We start from the raw sequence: 18,040 nt of genomic DNA, 5'->3' as shown, positions 1-18,040 counted from the left end.
CTGAGGAAACGTTTCGCTTGATTTGAGGAAGCAGCTGTGTTCCGTATTTGTACTCAATAGAGTGGCATGGAGTCGCGGAACTCGTCTGTTAGGGCGGTTAGTGGTCTTCCTGGTGAGCGCAAGGCTTCGAAAGTCGTTGTGATTGCATTCTGTAGTGTTTCGAGGAACGCGAATTCTAAAGTAACTGAGCGTTTGCGATAATTTTGTGGATGGTATACGTCGCACACTGTAAGGTAATTGATTGTTGAACAGTTTGCTGAAGTATTGGTACGCTCTACTGCGATAGTGGTGTATCAAATGGTTCAAATGGCTCTGAGCACTATGGGACTTAACATCTGAGGTCATCAGTCCCCTAGAACTTAGAACTACTTAAACCTAAGTAACCTAAGAACTTCACACACATCCATACCCGAGGAAAGATTCGAACCTGCGACCGTAGCAGTCGCGCGGTTCCGGACTGAAGCGCCTAGAACCTCTCGGCCACCGCGGCCGGCAGTGGTGTATCGTATGTGATTTATGTACCGTCGAGTTAAAGTCTCAATCGGTGTTTAATGAAAGCCAGGAACCAGAACCTTCTCGGTTTACACTGGGAGAGCACAGCCACTGTTGCCCATAAATGAGTGGCTTTAAACAGCGGGGGTAAGTTTGTATCCTAGTGGAACGAACGCACGTAAAACGACAATTTTCAATTGCCTCCTGGGTTGATAAGTGACAATTAATTTAAGGACTGTTAGTGGCAACTCTGTAAAGGGAACCAAACATCGAGAGATTAAGTCTTGCCCAGTATTCCTCAAAAAGAACGGATAAAAAAGTATCAGCTAGGCACAAAATATATACTTCAAGGAAGCTGAAGATTATGTAAATCAAAGACCTTATGCTGCTGTGCCAGGGAACGCTGGCAGAAGTAAATTCGATTTTGAGAAAGAGTCCCCCCCTCCCCCCACATAAAAAGTATTCAGCACAGATTGACAACAACTGTTCATCACAGTAGGCTGAAACAAATAAAGACTACGCCAACTTCAAGTCCTCTTTTTGCAAATATAAATTTACCAATGTCTCTTATTAAAGAGAATTCATAGACACCACGACCATATACTCTCCTACCACAACAGGCACTTATATCCGATAATCGTACAGTTAGTGGCTGGAACAACGAACCTGATAACACAGTTCCATCATTGAAAAAACATAGTCTGGATCAAGCTAATATACACGGTATGGTTGTTTCGATGGTATCAAAAAATGAATATTGTTCACGACGGAAATACGATATACTCACGGTCTACTCATATGAACCGGGCAGCGGATTTTAAAGTTCTCCAGTGCAATGCCAGATCCTTACATGCTAAGAGAGAGTCGCTAATACATGAACTTTATAGGAATGACTACTCTCACGCTGTTGTAAGTGAAACCTGGATTAAACTAAATATGTCTATTACATGACGAGGATATCAAATGAAATCGGATGGAAAAGGTAGAGTAGCTACATTGATTAGTAGAAAAGTCAACTATAAACCAATTACCATACCACTACCTATCCTTGACTTTCAAGCAACAGCAGTAGAAGTAAGTACTAACAAATGCCAATATCAGTTGCATCTGTATATCGTCCCCCAACATATATGAATTTTGAACAACACATGCACACAGTGTTGCAATATATGCCAAAACCCTTCGTAATACTTGGGGACTTCAATGTCCACCACACAGTATGGGAGTGTCATAGGAATGATAAGGCAAGGGAATACATAATATCTAGCATTTATGATTACAGCATGATCATATACAATGATGGACCTGTAACATTAAACCAAGGCCCATGGATGAGAACAATGGCAGTGTATATAACATTAGCTTTTCCTAGTATGAACCAAATCACAGCGTGGTTTGTTCTGCAGGATACCATGGTATCAGATCATTTCCCTATAACTATGAATATAAAGTGCGAGAAGAGCAAGTGAGCATATGTTGCCAACAAATTGACCTGGAACATGAACAATGCGGATTGGTATAAATATCACCAAATTCTTGAATTACAAGTAAAATCAATATGAGAAAAAACAATCTTCACACAGAGCCTATACGCAGCTAAAGAACAGCATATATCATGCAGCAAATAAATCCATTCCAAAACGACATTTATCAACAAAAGCAAGGTAACTGGGTAATCCATGGTAGAATGCAGACTGCAATAAAGAAGTACAAGACAGAAGGGTAGAGTTATGTGGATATGTTAAACATCCTAACGTGAACAGATTTTTGCTCTATAAACCAACAGCAGGGAAAACAAAAACAAAAATACTGAAATCCATTAAGAAGAGTAGCTGGATAAAATATTGTAGCAGTTTGACCAAGAATACTAAATCATCAGAGATATGGCAGAAGGTCGACAGATTTAGGAATATCGCCCCTGCAGTCAATAATATATAATCATATGAGAGGATAGAAGAATTCTGTGACCTTATTGCCCCACCAAGTGTTCGCAATAAGCTTATCAGGAAACAAGTGGAAACTCTTGCAACTCAACATGTGCTAACTACACAGTTCAGTATTGGCGAGTTTACGTCAGTAATCAAAGAGAGCCCTAACACTGCCTGAGGAATGAATCAGACCACATGTTCCATAACACAAAACAATGTTTGACAATGTCGTAGAATTACCGTACTTCTTGAAATCTATAATGGAATATAGATGCATCAGGAATTGGTCCCAGAATGGAAGACACAGATCATAGTCCCTATATATGAAAAAGGGAAAGATGCATTACTAGCCACTTCCTATAGATGAATTGCATTGTCTTTCATGTGTTGCTAAAATATAGTAAAGACTAACAAAGAGGCAATTCGAATCATGGGTAGAACCTTCGTCCTTACTAGCTGGGTCGCTGTTTGGGCTCCGTGAAGGAAGAAGTCACATGGAATACATGTCAAAATTTGTCTCCTCCGTATCGGCTGGTCCTGGTGAGAGCAAACATACAGCGGATATTGCGACAGTATATGATAATACTCAGACAAGTATACTATTAGGTACGTTACTACTTTTAGAAGCTCCACCTCAGTTTGTAGAAGGTATGTCGTCATTAATTATGTTAGAAAGGATACTGGACTCAAGGTCCCACACTTGATGGACCACGGCTTACCACAACGATTGGTACTCAGCCCACTAGTGCGTGCATATATACCTATGAAACGGTAGCGCCAATAGCTCAACAAGTTCGAATTATACAGTTTCAAGGCGACAATTGTGTATATACTTCCCATGTTGTATTACAGGAGGTGATGAACAATCTTACATCATCGATAAGGAACCTGAATCGATGGTTTTGTGAAAATGGCCTGATGATGACACCTGGGAAATCTTCAGTAGTCACGTTCACCAGGAATGGTTATATACCAAGAAACTGTTTAATACATGCAGATGATAAAATAGTACAAGTTAAAGCACTTGTTCGGATCTTCGGAATGGCATTGGGCAGCAAGCTTACTTGGATGACACATATTAAAATCTTAATTGAAATCAGTGAGCAAATGCTTAATATTATTCGATCACTTACTACAGCTCCCACCAATTTGGACTTAAACCCAGATTGGATTACGGATGTATATACTACAAGTACACAACATGCAGAATGTTAGAGAAACTGGGCAGATTGCAGTGCCAGAGTGTACGCACCTGCTTAGGAGTAGTGAAATACACACCAACAAATGCACTCCTGGTGGAAGCGCAGGAGATGCCCCTCCATACAAGGAGGAAGACCTTCGTGGAACGTTATGTCGTAGAGAAATTATAACGCTCACAGCATGCAATCGGTAAGATTTTACGACTGTACCGTCCTTCTCCAGGAAATTGGGGTAGAAAACCTATTGATTTCATTCCGGCTTATAATTATTTGGCAGATGACTGCAAAGCTATTGCCACAAGTGCATGGAGGCCTGTTTACCAATATCACAATTTCATAATCAGGGATCACATCTCATTCCAAACGATAGAGGGAAAGTCTGACTTCTTGCAGACAATTACGGCACTGCAAAGATAAATAGAGGACAGAAGGCAATGGGTGATCCACACACATCCAGGTGGGTCAAAGACAGTGGTAGAGGACAACACAGGATGTGCTATATTTAATCCACAACTGCAGATGTTCGAAAAATATAAATTACCAGCAACAACTTCTACCCATATGGCCGAAACAATCGCACTGTTAAAGGCTATACAGTGGTGATAAATGAGAAATACACATCCTATGGAATATTATCAGACTCGAAAAGTGTACTTCAAGCAATATCAAATATAAAAATCTCAAAAACCACCATTGAGTACCTACACCAAGCTCGTTATTGGTATTATGAATGGCTAAGAAAGTGGAAACAAGTTGCCTTTATGTGGGTGTAAGCCCACTGTGGAATCCCAGGCAATGAAAAAACAGGTGAGTTAGCAAAGCAAATGAGTTAGAAAAGCAGGCTACGAGAAACTGAACAGCACTAAACATCAAGCTTCCCTGTAACGAGAGTGGACAACTGATTCGGAACAGGGCACTCCAGTCTTGGCAGGAAGAATGGACGCAGAGTTCGCGATACAAAGGAGGCGACTATGTGCAAATACAACCACGAATTACGAAACCATCTTGGTTTGAATACGTTTGAGGACCCCACTAAGCCACGTCCACATTAAATAGAATAAGGCTTAACCATGGGACATTTTCAGAGCATTTATACCGACTGTATACAAACAAAACACCAGCTTGTGACTGTGACGATACTACACAGGGAGACAAACCAAACAACAAACAACTATAACTGAATTACGATTGAATTTCAGTAAATATTAGAAAAAGTTTTAATCAGAATTTCATTTGACATATATAAAAAGGAATAATAACGTTCATAATTAAAAGATTATTTTAAAGTTTTAAAAAGATAAAGATAATAAAAGCGTAAGAAGAAAGTGAGATCAGAGATCATCGAAGCTAATATTATCGCAGAGGTACCTATCGCTATATCGATGGTTTATAGTAAAATTATAACTTTGATTGCTACGATCGGAATTCCCGTAAAAAGAGGCGAGTTGGTATTTAAGTTATAAGGGATTTTATTACATCGATAATTACCATAAGTGAGATTAGGCGTAGCTACGGTAAAATATTGGGTACGTGCGTTGATGTGCATTGTGCTTTTCCTACTAATTTCACGCGCTCGGCTGTAGAGCAAGTTACCCATCGATATCTGTAGTTATCTCACATGGTGGAGTTACTAAATGTCTTAAAGAGGTGGAAATAGGGTCAACTGAAGGATGGGATGCAACCTGTCGGCTTTGACCAATGACCTCACAGTTAATTCACATATTAATGTACCTTCTGAGCTGTAGATAATAAATCGGTTATCTTCCATGGCATAGCGTCACCATCGTACACTGAAGGAACTGAATGTGTTTTTAAAAGACAGGGGTAGGCACTGTATGATTTTTGTCGCTTGTATTAAGTTATTTGTTCGTTCCAATTCATTCGGTACTTACAGGGCTATTACAAATGATTGAAGCGATTTCATAAATTCACTGTAGCTCCATTCATTGACATATGGTCACGACACACTACAGATACGTAGAAAAACTCATAAAGTTTTGTTCGGCTGAAGCCGCAAATCAGGTTTCTGCCGCCAGAGCGCTAGAGAGCGCAGTGAGACATAATGGTGACAGGAGCCGAGAAAGCGTATGTCGTGCTTGAAATGCACTCACATCAGTCAGTCATAACAGTGCAACGACACTTCAGGACGAAGTTCAACAAAGATCCACCAACTGCTAATTCCATTCGGCGATGGTATGCGCAGTTTAAAGCTTCTGGATGCCTCTGTAAGGGGAAATCAACGGGTCGGCCGGCAGTGAGCGAAGAAACGGTTGAACGCGTGCGGGCAAGTTTCACGCGTAGCCCGCGGAAGTCGACGAATAAAGCAAGCAGGGAGCTAAACGTACCACAGCCGACGGTTTGGAAAATCTTACGGAGAAGGCTAAAGCAGAAGCCTTACCGTTTACAATTGCTACAAGCCCTGACACCCGATGACAAAGTCAAACGCTTTGAATTTTCGGCGCGGTTGCAACAGCTCATGGAAGAGGATGCGTTCAGTGCGAAACTTGTTTTCAGTGATTAAGCAACATTTTTTCTTAATGGTGAAGTGAACAGACACAATGTACGAATCTGGGCGGTAGAGAATCCTCACGCATTCGTGCAGAAAATTCGCAATTCACCAAAAGTTAACGTGTTTTGTGCAATCTCACGGTTTAAAGTTTACGGCCCCTTTTTCTTCTGCGAAAAAAAATGTTACAGGACACGTGTATCTGGACATGCTGGAAAATTGGCTCATGCCACAACTGGAGACCGACAGCGCCGACTTCATCTTTCAACAGGATGGTGCTCCACCACACTTCCATCATGATGTTCGGCATTTCTTAAACAGGAGATTGGAAAACCGATGGATCGGTCGTGGTGGAGTTCATGATCAGCAATTCATGTCATGGCCTCCACGCTCTCCCGACTTAACCCCATGCGATTTCTTTCTGTGGGGTTATGTGAAAGATTCAGTGTTTAAACCTCCTCTACCAAGAAACGTGCCAGAACTGCGAGCTCGCATCAACGATGCTTTCGAACTCATTGATGGGGACATGCTGCGCCCAGTGTGGGAGGAACTTGATTATCGGCTTGATGTCTGACGAATCACTAAAGGGGCACATATCGAACATTTGTGAATGCCTAAAAAAACTTTTTGAGTGTTTGTATGTGTGTGCAAAGCATTGTGAAAATATCTCAAATAATAAAGTTATTGTAGAGCTGTGAAATCGCTTCAATCATTTGTAATAACCCTGTATTTTCATTTTTAGTGAGCTTGAGATATTTTGGAAGAATTGTTTTTCATTTAGGACGACTTGAAAGGAGGATATAAGATGAACATCAACAAAAACAAAACGAGGATAATGGAATGTAGTCGAATTAAATTGGGTCATGCTGAGGGAAGTAGATTAGGAAATGAGATACTTAAAGTAATAAATGAGTTTTGCTATTTGGGGAGCAAAGTAACTGCTTATGGTCGAAGTAGAGAGGATATAAAATGTAGACAGGCAATGGCAAGGAATGCGTTTCGGAAGAAGAGAAATTTGTTAACATCAAGTAAAGATTAAAGTGTCAGGAAGTCGTTTCTGAAAGTATTTGTATGGAGTGTAGCCATGTATGGAAGTGAAACATGAACGATAAATAGGTTAGGCAAGAAGAGAATAGAAGCTTTCGAAATGTGGTGCTACAGAAGAATGCTGAAAATTTGGTGGGTAGATCACATAACTAATGAGGAGGTACTGAATAGAATTGGGGAAAAGAGAGATTTGTGACACAACTTGAGTAGAAAAATGGATCAGTTGGTAGGACATGTTCTGAGGCATCAACGGATCACCATTTAGTATTGAAGGGCAGTGTGGAGGGTAAAAATCATAGAGGGAGGCTGAGACATGAATACACTGAGAAGATTCAGAAGGATCTAGGTTGAATTAGGTACTGGGAGATGAAGAAGCTTGCACAGGATAGAGTAGCATGGAGAGCTGCATCAAACCAGTCTCTGGACTGAAGACCACAACAACAACACAGTAAAAAAACAATTTCAACACTAGAAAGCCATTCAAATTATCATTAAAATAATAACAATTTAAAAAGTCGAGAGTGATGACGTGCATCCAAAAGGCAAGTAGCTGCATAAAGGTGCTTTATTCGCAACTACCGGTTTCATGTCAGCATAGACGCATTTTTTTTTTTTTTTTTTTTTTTTTTTTTTTTTTTTTTTTTGTCATCAGTCTACTGACTGGTTTGATGCGGTCCGCCACGAATTCCTTTCCTGTGCTAACCTCTTCATCTCAGAGTAGCACTTGCACAACCTACGTCCTCAATCATTTGCTTGATGTATTCCAATCTCTGTCTTCCTCTACAGTTTTTGCCCTCTACAGCTCCCTCTAGTACCATGGAAATCATTCCCTCATGTCTTAGCAGATGTCCTATCATCCTGTCCCTTCTCCTCATCAGTGTTTTCCACATATTCCTTTCCTCTCCGATTCTGCGTAGAACCACCTCATTCCTTACCTTATCAGTCCACCTAATTTTCAACATTCGTCTATAGCACCACATCTCATATGCTTCGATTCTCTTCTGTTCCGGTTTTCCCACAGTCCATGTTTCACTATCATACAATGCTATGCTGCAGACGTACATCCTCAGAATTTTCTTCCTCAAATTAAGGTCGTTATTTGATATTAGTAGACTTCTCTTGGCCAGAAGTGCCTTTTTTGCCATAGCGAGTCTGCTTTTGATGTCCTCCTTGCTCCGTCCGTCATTGGTTATGTTACTGCCTAGGTAGCAGAATTCCTTAACTTCATTGACTTCGTGACCATCAATCCTGATGTTAAGTTTCTCGCTGTTCTCATTTCTACTACTTCTCATTACCTTCGTCTTTCTCCGATTTACTCTCGAACCATACTGTGTACCCATTAGACTGTTCTTTCTGTTCAGCAGATCATTTAATTCTTCTTCGCTTTCACTCACGATAGCAATGTCATCAGCGAATCGTATCATTGATATCCTTTCACCTTGTATTTTAATTCCACTCCTGAACCTTTCTTTTGTTTCCATCATTGCTTCCTCGATGTACAGATTGAAGGGTAGGGGCGAAAGGCTACAGCCTTGTCTTACACCCTTCTTAATACGAGCACTTCGTTCTTGATCGTCCACTCTTATTATTCCCTCTGGGTTGTTGTACATATTGTATATGACCCGTCTCTCCCTATAGCTTACGCCTACTTTTTTCAGAATCTCGAACAGCTTGCACCATTTTATATTGTCGAACGCTTTTTCCAGGTCGACAAATCCTGTGAAAGTGTCTTGATTTTTCTTTAGCCTTGCTTCCATTATTAGCCGTAACGTCAGAATTGCCTCTCTCGTCCCTTTACTTTTCCTAAAGCCAAACTGATCGTCACCTAGCGCATTCTCAATTTTCTTTTCCATTCCTCTGTATATTATTCTTGTAAGCAGCTTCGATGCATGAGCTGTTAAGCTGATTGTGCGATAATTCTCGCACTTGTCAGCTCTTGCCGTCTTCGGAATTGTGTGGATGATGCTTTCCGAAAGCCAGATGGTATATCGCCAGACTCATATATTCTACACACCAACGTGAATAGTCGTTTTGTTGCCACTTCCCCCAATGATTTTAGAAATTCTGATGGAATGTTATCTATCCTTTCTGCCGTATTTGACCGTAAGTCCTCCAAAGCTCTTTTAAATTACGATTCTAATACTGGATCCCCTATCTCTTCTAAATCGACTCCTGTTTCTTCTTCTATCACATAAGACAAATCTTCACCGTCATAGAGGCTTTCAATGTATTCTTTCCACCTATCTGCCCTCTCCTCTGCATTTAACAGTGGAATTCCCGTTGCACTCTTAATGTTACCACCGTTGCTTTTAATGTCACCAAAGGTTGTTTTGACTTTCCTGTATGCTGAGTCTGTCCTTCCGACAATCATATCTTTTTCGATGTCTTCACATTTTTCCTGCAGCCATTTCGTCTTAGCTTCCCTGCACTTCCTATTTATTTCATTCCTCAGTGACTTGTATTTCTGTATTCCTGATTTTCGCGGAACTTGTTTGTACTTCCTCGTTTCATCAATTAACTGCAGTATTTCTTCTGTTACCCATGGTTTCTTCGCAGCTACCTTCTTTGTACCTATGTTTTCCTTCCCAACTTTTGTGATGGCCCTTTTTAGAGATGTCCATTCCTCTTCAACTGTACTGCCTACTGCGCTATTCCTTATTGCTGTATCTATAGCGTTAGAGAACTTCAAACGTCATTCCTTAGTACTTCCGTATCCCACTTCTTTGCGTATTGATTCTTCCTGACTAATGTCTTGAACTTCAGCCTACTCTTCATCACTACTATATTGTGGTCTGAGTCTATATCTGCTCCTGGGTACGCCTTACAATCCAGTATCTGACTTCGGAATCTCTGTCTGACCATGATGTAATCTAATTGAAAGCTTCCCGTATCTCCCGGCCTTTTCCAAGTATACCTCCTCCTCTTGTGATTCTTGAACGGGGTATTCGCTATTACTAGCTGAAACTTGTTACAGAACTCAATTAGTCTTTCTCCTCTTTCATTCCTTGTCCCAAGGCCATATTCTCCTGTAACCTTTTCTTCTACTATTTCCCCTATAACTGCATTCCACTCGCCCATGACTATTAGATTTTCTTCCCCCTTTACATACTGCATTACCCTTTCAATATCCTCATACACTTTCTCTATCTGTTCATCTTCAGCTATAGACGCATATTCAGGTTTAAATAGTTATATTTTCATAATGTACATCGACAGTAACGGAGTCCCAGCATTCAGGGAGTTATCCACGTTACGAGTCAAAGAACACTGTGAATTGTCGTAATAAAATTGGGCGCACCTCAAAAGATCGTTCTCAGAATGTACAAAGAATAACTATTGAATGAGCCAGGCCAGATAGTGTCTCATACATTATATTACATGGTTTGGTAGACACCAGCTGTATAAAAAGCAATGTAAGTAAAATCCTGTGGGGTGTGAGCAACCTGTTGAGGCTAGCAGTATGTATACTGCGTCTCTGACCTATGGTTTCCCTCTCCATACAATTGTCAGTTACGGCTATTATAGCCGTGAACCCATCTGTAGGAGCAGAACCGAATGCCCCGACCGACCTGATGAGAATATTCCTGTGCACTCGGTGAAGAGCCGCATACAGCCTGACCGGTCTGAGTCTGTCAGCGAACAGGTCATCGACCTGGGCACGGTTGAGTACGATCCTCTGGATCTGGTGGACGAACGGAGGAAGCCGAGATTAGCGAGTCCTCTGTTTACATTGTTCACCTCAGGGACGACCGGTAGGCAAGAGGAGCGCAGCCTGTACCTCGCCTAGCCTCGTCTGGCTGCCACACAGTCCTGCAGTGAAGGGAGGGAGGGGGGAGGGGGGGAGGCAGGGCAACGTGGCGTAGACTGCAGGGTCGCTAGAGGTGCAGGAGGGCCTCGGATTTGATAAGCTTTGAATGGAGATCTGCTGTCTCCTTTTCAAAGGAAGCATCCCAGCGTTCATCTCAAGTGATTTAAGAAAACCACAAACAGCTGTGCCTGGATGGCCAGATGGGGATCTTAACTTCCATCCTCGTGAACGTAAGTCCATTGGGCCCCCTCCCCTCTCCTCCCCTCCACACTCCCCTCCGACCACTCCCACCACACACATGGTGGCCACAGTGCTGACAGAGCTGAGACACGCAGCTGGCAGGACCTTGCATGGGCTGGGAGGGGAGGAGTTGGTTCCACCTCCAGCTTTGCCACAAGTGACGTCCAAGGAACGAGTCACTCGCTGCGACCACAATGCTCTGTACCAGCTGGCTCAGAAAGCTCTGGGCTCTTCGAAATAGCAATATATTGGAAAACAAGCAGCCAAATATTTGTGGCAAGTAAGAATATGCACTGATGAGCGAAAACTCCTCATGACAATCTGCTTGTTTGTCCGTCTTTGGAACGGAATTTGTCAGTGATTCCGCATATCAGAGAGCCAACACTTTGTTCGTAGGTTTGTGAGGGTATGTGATATTAGATGACTTCACACAGGTCCTGTAATTCGGGTAAATAACGGGCCACTGATCTGCGAACGCGGTGAGGGCGATCGATAGCGACCCTGATGGATTTACATCAGGCGAATTTCGTCTCCAAGAAATCAGCCCCAGTTCACTACAAAGCTCCTGAAACCACCGTAGCACGGTTCTGGCTCCGAGATACGGACAGCTACACTGCTGAAAGATGATAACGCCACAGGGCAACACTTCAAGCACGAACGGTTGCAGGTGGATTGCAGCTGTCAGCGTGTCTTGGATCACTATCACAGGTCCCATGCAAGCGCAGGAGAGAATGCCTGCCGTAGCATAATACTGCCCCCACCAGCCTGTGCCAGTGGCGCGCCGCACGTTCCGAGCCGCCGCGCCGTCCACCTCGATGACAACGTTTGTGGAGACTACCAGCGACCTAGTGTAGGAAAAGTGTGATCCACCCAAAGAGCTAACGGGTTTCCGTTGATCGACGACCGAATCGCGATTGTCCCGTGCCCACTGCAGTCATATTGACGATGTCGTCGGGTCAACATGCGAACACGTAGAGGTTGTCTGTTGCGGACCTCCATGTTCGACAATGTACGATGGACTGTGTGCTCCGAAACACTTGTGCGTGCGCGAAGATTGCGCTCTTTTGTCGGAGATGCTGCAGATCACCATCTACCCTACTTTACAGAGCAAACAAGCCTCCGCCGAAGTTTACGTTCTGTGAAGTGTCGTGGATGTCCAACCATTTAGCGCCTAGTGCTAGTTTCACCATCCTTACACCTCTTTCCAGTAGATGCTCAGGACAGTAGCAGGTGAACATTCGATCAGCCTTACTCGTTCACAGGCCCTGCGTAATATTAATGTGCCCTTTGTCAGAGTCGCTTATCTGCTGACATACGTTTGTTGCCCCGTCACGTTCCCACAACGCCGCCAGGCGGCAATCCACCGCTCCGCTGTGCAGTGGTCGCAATGGTTAGGCTTGTCAGTGTAAATCACATCCTTGGAAGTCGCGATAAATTCAGAAACAGGCAAATGTTTGTCGCAAGTAAGAATGTAGTTGCTGTTGCTGCTAGTTTCACTCCCACCGATTTAATCTTTCGTTTTTTTAATCATACTAGTCACAAAATATAGAAGACGAACTCATTCCAGAGAGAGGAATGTCTTACGTATAAGCAACAGCGAATATTGCAAACATACTTCGGTCACACGAATAGGAAAGTTGCACATGGTGTTGGAAATGCGAATGTACTCCTTCAGACAGCATAACTTACGACCGTAACCACTACCCCACAGCGAAGACACAGAACGTGCAACAACAGTGTCATTCATCTTAAGATATACTGAAGACTTTCACTATCGATGTGTAATTAACTCACATTTAATTATAACAGAATATTATCAAGTATTATGTGTTTCCGCCAGATATTCAGATCACCATTCCCTGGAAACGGCATACTGTCCAAAGACTCTACGACATGTGCTGAAACCCAGTACGGCGTCTCTGCAGCTCTCCGTTTCTCGAGTACCGTGGCGGCCCTGAGCGAGGCGCCGTTCTGCCCCGACTGCCGCGCAGGCCGGTGATTGGCTGACAGCTCGCGGAGCCGCGGGTTTACCTGAGCTTCGTCCGCTAACTGTGCTGACGCGGCACCTGCACCTATGTCTGCGTGGCTGCTCTGCCAATCACACATAAGTGCCTGGCAGAGGCTTCATCGAACCGCCTTCACAACAATTCTCCATTATTCCACTCTCCAAGAACGCGCGTTAAATACAACATCTGTATCTTTCTGTGCGAGCTCTGGTTTCCCTTCCCTTACTTTATTACGATCATCTTTACTACCTCTCTAGATCGGCGTCAACAAAAAATTTTCGATTTCGGAGGAGGAAGTTGGTGATTGAAATTTGGCGAGAAAATCTCGCCCAAACAGAAAACGGCTTTGTTTTAATGGTGTCTGTCCCAAACCCAATATCATGTCTGTGACACTCTCTCCCCTATTTCGCGATAATACGAGGATGCTTTGAAAAGTTCTCGGAATTGAATTGAAAAAAACGTAATTACATCACTGAAACTTTTTTTATTTTTCAGTGTAGTCTCCTTGTAGATGAATGTACTTGGTTGACGATGTTCCAGTGCCTTGATCCCACCTCGAAAATGAGTTTCCTCCAGGCCTGCGAAACAACTCTGGCCATCAAGTCTTCGTTTAAAGTGAATCTTTGTGTACCAAGAAAAATTTTCAGTTTTGGGAAGAGATGGAAGTCTGACGGAGCCATAGCAAGCGGGTAAGGCGGGTGTGGCAACTGCTGATGCCTTACGGTGCGTTCGAAATCAGCGGCGGCTGTCGTCAGTGGAGCGCAGTGGCCAGCGCGTGCCGGGCTGGCCGGCCTGCGGCGCTCCTCACACGGCTGCCGGCTCAGAGCGCGCCACCCTCGCACACCTTACGGGCTGGCTCGCCGCCTTCTTGATGAACTGCGTAGCATTTCGTTAATGCTCCTAGTTATTGCGATACTCCGATATTAGTAAACTACTGCAAGAAACTCTTCAAGTTTGCAGTGGAAAGTAAGAGCCGCTATGAATTTGCGTTGCGTGCATGTAACTTCATATGGTTGCTTCGTACGAAACGTAGAAGACATACTGAATTATTCTTTAAACTGGAGGGGATCCGTCTGCAGTCTCGAGAAAATGGAAAGTACCTAAACCACTCCGTCATGAAAGCACGCGCCAGCGAAAAAGCCAGAAAGAAAGTCAAAAATCCCAAATATCTCATAAATCGTTCCTGGTACCGAATCAAGATTTTGGCGAATGATAGCACACAAAGATCAGAGTATTTTGGTATATTATTAGTATGCGAAACTTTCGTACCTGCCGTGATAATCAAGCAATTACAATTTGTTTCAATGCAATCATGTAATTTTTAAGGACCATCGATAGCTGGTGAAACGAGAATTGCTGTGGATTTTGTGAAAATATAAGTGAAGAGGTTGCACGTTTATTTTATTGTGAGAATGGGCTGTTTCATAAACTGTTGACCTGACTTGCCCACATTTACTTGCCACACACTATTCTACATCTACATTTACATCCATACTCTGCATGCCACCTAACGGTGTGTGGCGGAGGGTACCCTGAGTACCTCTATCGGTTCTCCCTTCTATTCCAGTCTCGTATTGTTCGTGGAGAGAAGGACTGTCGGTATGCTTCTGTGTGGGCTCTAATCTCTCTGATTTTATCCTCATGGTCTCTTCGCGAGATATACGTAGGAGGGAGCAATATACTCCTTGACTCTTCGGTGAAGGTATGTTCTCGAAACTTTAACAAAAGCCCGTACCGAGCTACTGACCGTCTCTCCGGCAGAGTCTTCCACTGGAGTTTATCTACCATCTCCGTGACGCTTTCGCGATTACTAAATGATCCTGTAACGAAGCGCGCTGCTCTCCGTTGGATCTTCTCTATCTCTTCTATCAACCCTATTTGGTACGGATCCCACACTGCTGAGCAGTATTTAAGCAGTGGGCGAAGAAGTGTACTGTAACCTACTTCCTTTGTTTTTGGATTGCATTTCCTTAGGATTCTTCCAATGAATCTCAGTCTGGCATCTGCTTTACCGACGATAAACTTTAGATGATTATTCCATTCGCTGCAGACCCTCCTGCATTTCAGTACAATTTTCCATTGTTACAACCTCTCGATACACCATAGCATCATCTGCAAAAAGCCTCAGTGAACTTCCGATGTTATCCACAAGGTCATTTATGTATGTTGTGAATAGCAACGGTCCTACGACACTCCCCTGCGGCACGCCTGAAATCACCCTTACTTCAGAAGACTTCTCTCCATTGAGAATGACATGCTGCGTTCTGTTATCTAGGAACTCTTCAATCCAATCACACAATTGGTCTGATAGTCCACATGCTCTTACTTTGTTCATTAAACGACTGTGGGGAACTGTATCGAATGCCTTGCGGAAGTCAAGAAACACGGCATCTACCTGGGAACCCGTGTCTATGGCCCTCTGAGTCTCCTGGACGAATAGCGCGAGCTGCGTTTCACACGACCGTCTTTTTCGAAACCCATGCTGATTCCTACAGAGTAGATTTCTTGTCTCCAGAAAAGTCATTATACTCGAACATAATACGTGGTCCAAAATTCTACAACTGATCGACGTTAGAGATATAGGTCTACAGTTCTGCACATCTGTTCGATGTCCCTTCATGAAAACGGGGATTACCTGTGCCATATTCCATGATTATGTCGAAATTTCAGCTGCATTATAATGTTAATGAGATGAATATTTGTAAACTATGCTCTGTTTTGACACAAGTAGGAGATTTTAACACGGCAACAAGAGAAGTTACGTATTACTCAATACTCGCCACAGTCCTTTGTGAATTCATCTCTCGTCAACTCCCTTCTTGGTCTGGCTGACAACTCGAAACCTGTCCTGTGGTGTGACATTTCCAATGGCCTCTCCTTTCAGCAATTTAGCTTCGCTGCGCATATTCTCAGTCGGATTTAAATCAGCGTGATACGAACCAAGTCTGATTAAACTATGTCCTTTAGTGTCGGCAAGTTTGTCGACCTGGTACCGTGGGGTTTTTCTTTTGTACAGCGCTTCAATCTCCAATAACGTGGCCTTATACATGCTACGTTCAGCTTTATTCGCTGGAACCTTTTTGTACCCAGAAGCAAATATCCACTTCCATCCGCCGCATTATACATCACAACAGAGTGGTGTGGTGCAATTCCCATTATTATTGTCGAATTCAGAGGAATATTTTGTAGCATAATATAATTTTCACAGCCAATGAATCTGTTCCTCAACCTCCATTTTGATTGTGAATCTTGTGTTTCAAGAGGTACTTCACTGTTATTATTACCGCAGCGCCAACGCGAAACACTCGTTCACAACACCCGACTACTGCAGAACACTTCAACGCCAGAAAATTTCGCTTCTCAACGAGGGCGAATGAACGTAGACGCCTCTGATGCCCGACACCACGACGCTCTGTCTACCCACGGCGTGGCGACAGCGGCGCTTTACCAGCCGAACCGCTGGCGGCCTGGGAGGGAGAGCCGGCTCGCCACAGGTGTTACCTGGGCGCCGGCCTCACGTGCCCTGCCGTGGGCCAAACGTCAAAAGCGGCGACTAATTTTAAACGCACTATAGTTCGTGTAATTTTGCGATGGCGGCGGCAAATGTGTGCCAGCGTGCGTCAGGAGTCGCGGCACGCATCTTGCAGACAGTTTTTCCATTTCTAATTCTTCAGTTAAAATATGATATACCCTTTCAGATGACATCTGGCAACCGTGAGCAAATTCATGCACTTTCAATGGGCTATCCTCCGTAAGCGGTTTGTGCACTTTTGCAACGATTTCTGGAGTAGTGGCACATCTTGGCCGACCACTGCGCATATCTTCAGCTAATGCCTCTCGACCAAATTAAATTCATTTGTCCACTTGGCAGCAGTTGAATACGAAGGAGTAGAGTCCCCCAATTTATTCTGGAAATCAGTGTGAATGTCCTTTGCTTCCATACCTTTCTTTATGAAGTACTTAATGACTGCTCGAATCTCGATTTTTTCCATCTGCGCAAATCTCTACACGGGAACGACAACAGAGCCACGTCACCTCCCGCCACAGCTCACTTCCGAGAGCGCTGACGTGGCCCGTGTTTGCAGGCAACAGTAACGCTAGCGCTGACCTCTCGTGGTGGTGACGAGAACTTTTCAAACCACCCTCGTGCAAAAACGTGCTGCTCTCCTTTGAACTTTATCGATTTACTCCATTAGTCCTGCCCAGTAAGGATCCCAGTCAGCGCAGTAGTACTCCAGAAGAGAAGAGACAAACATAGTGTAGCCAGCCTCTTCACTAGATCTGTCGCATTTTCTAAGTGCTCTGCCAATGTATCGCTGATTTGCCTTCTCCACAACATTTTCTGTGCGTCCTTTCCAGTTGATATTGTTCGTAATCGTAATTCATAGGTACTTAGTTGAAATTACGGCCCTTGGATTAGATTGATTTATCGTGTAACTGAAGCTTAACATAGATTTTTTTAGCACTCATGTTGATGAACTCACACTTCTCATTATTTAGGGTCAATTGGGAATTTTCGCACCATTCAGAAATCTTTTCTAGATCCTTTTGCCATTTGTTTTGATGTTCAGATGAGTTTATTAGACCATAAATGACAGCATCATCTCCGAACAACCTAAGACAGCTGCTCAGGTTTTCTCCTAAATCGTTTACAAGCATGTAGGTAAGGAACAGCAGACGGCCTATGACACTACCTTGGGGAACGCCAGAAACCACTTCTGTTCTACTAGATGGCTTTCCGTCAGTTACCACTAACTGTGACCTGTCTGACAGGAAATCACGAATCCAGGCACATAAATGAGACGATATTCAAT

The sequence above is a fragment of the Schistocerca piceifrons genome, chromosome 11 (genome assembly GCF_021461385.2).
Source record: "Schistocerca piceifrons isolate TAMUIC-IGC-003096 chromosome 11, iqSchPice1.1, whole genome shotgun sequence".
NCBI lineage: Eukaryota > Metazoa > Arthropoda > Insecta > Orthoptera > Acrididae > Schistocerca > Schistocerca piceifrons.
This window is presented reverse-complemented; position numbering follows the sequence as displayed.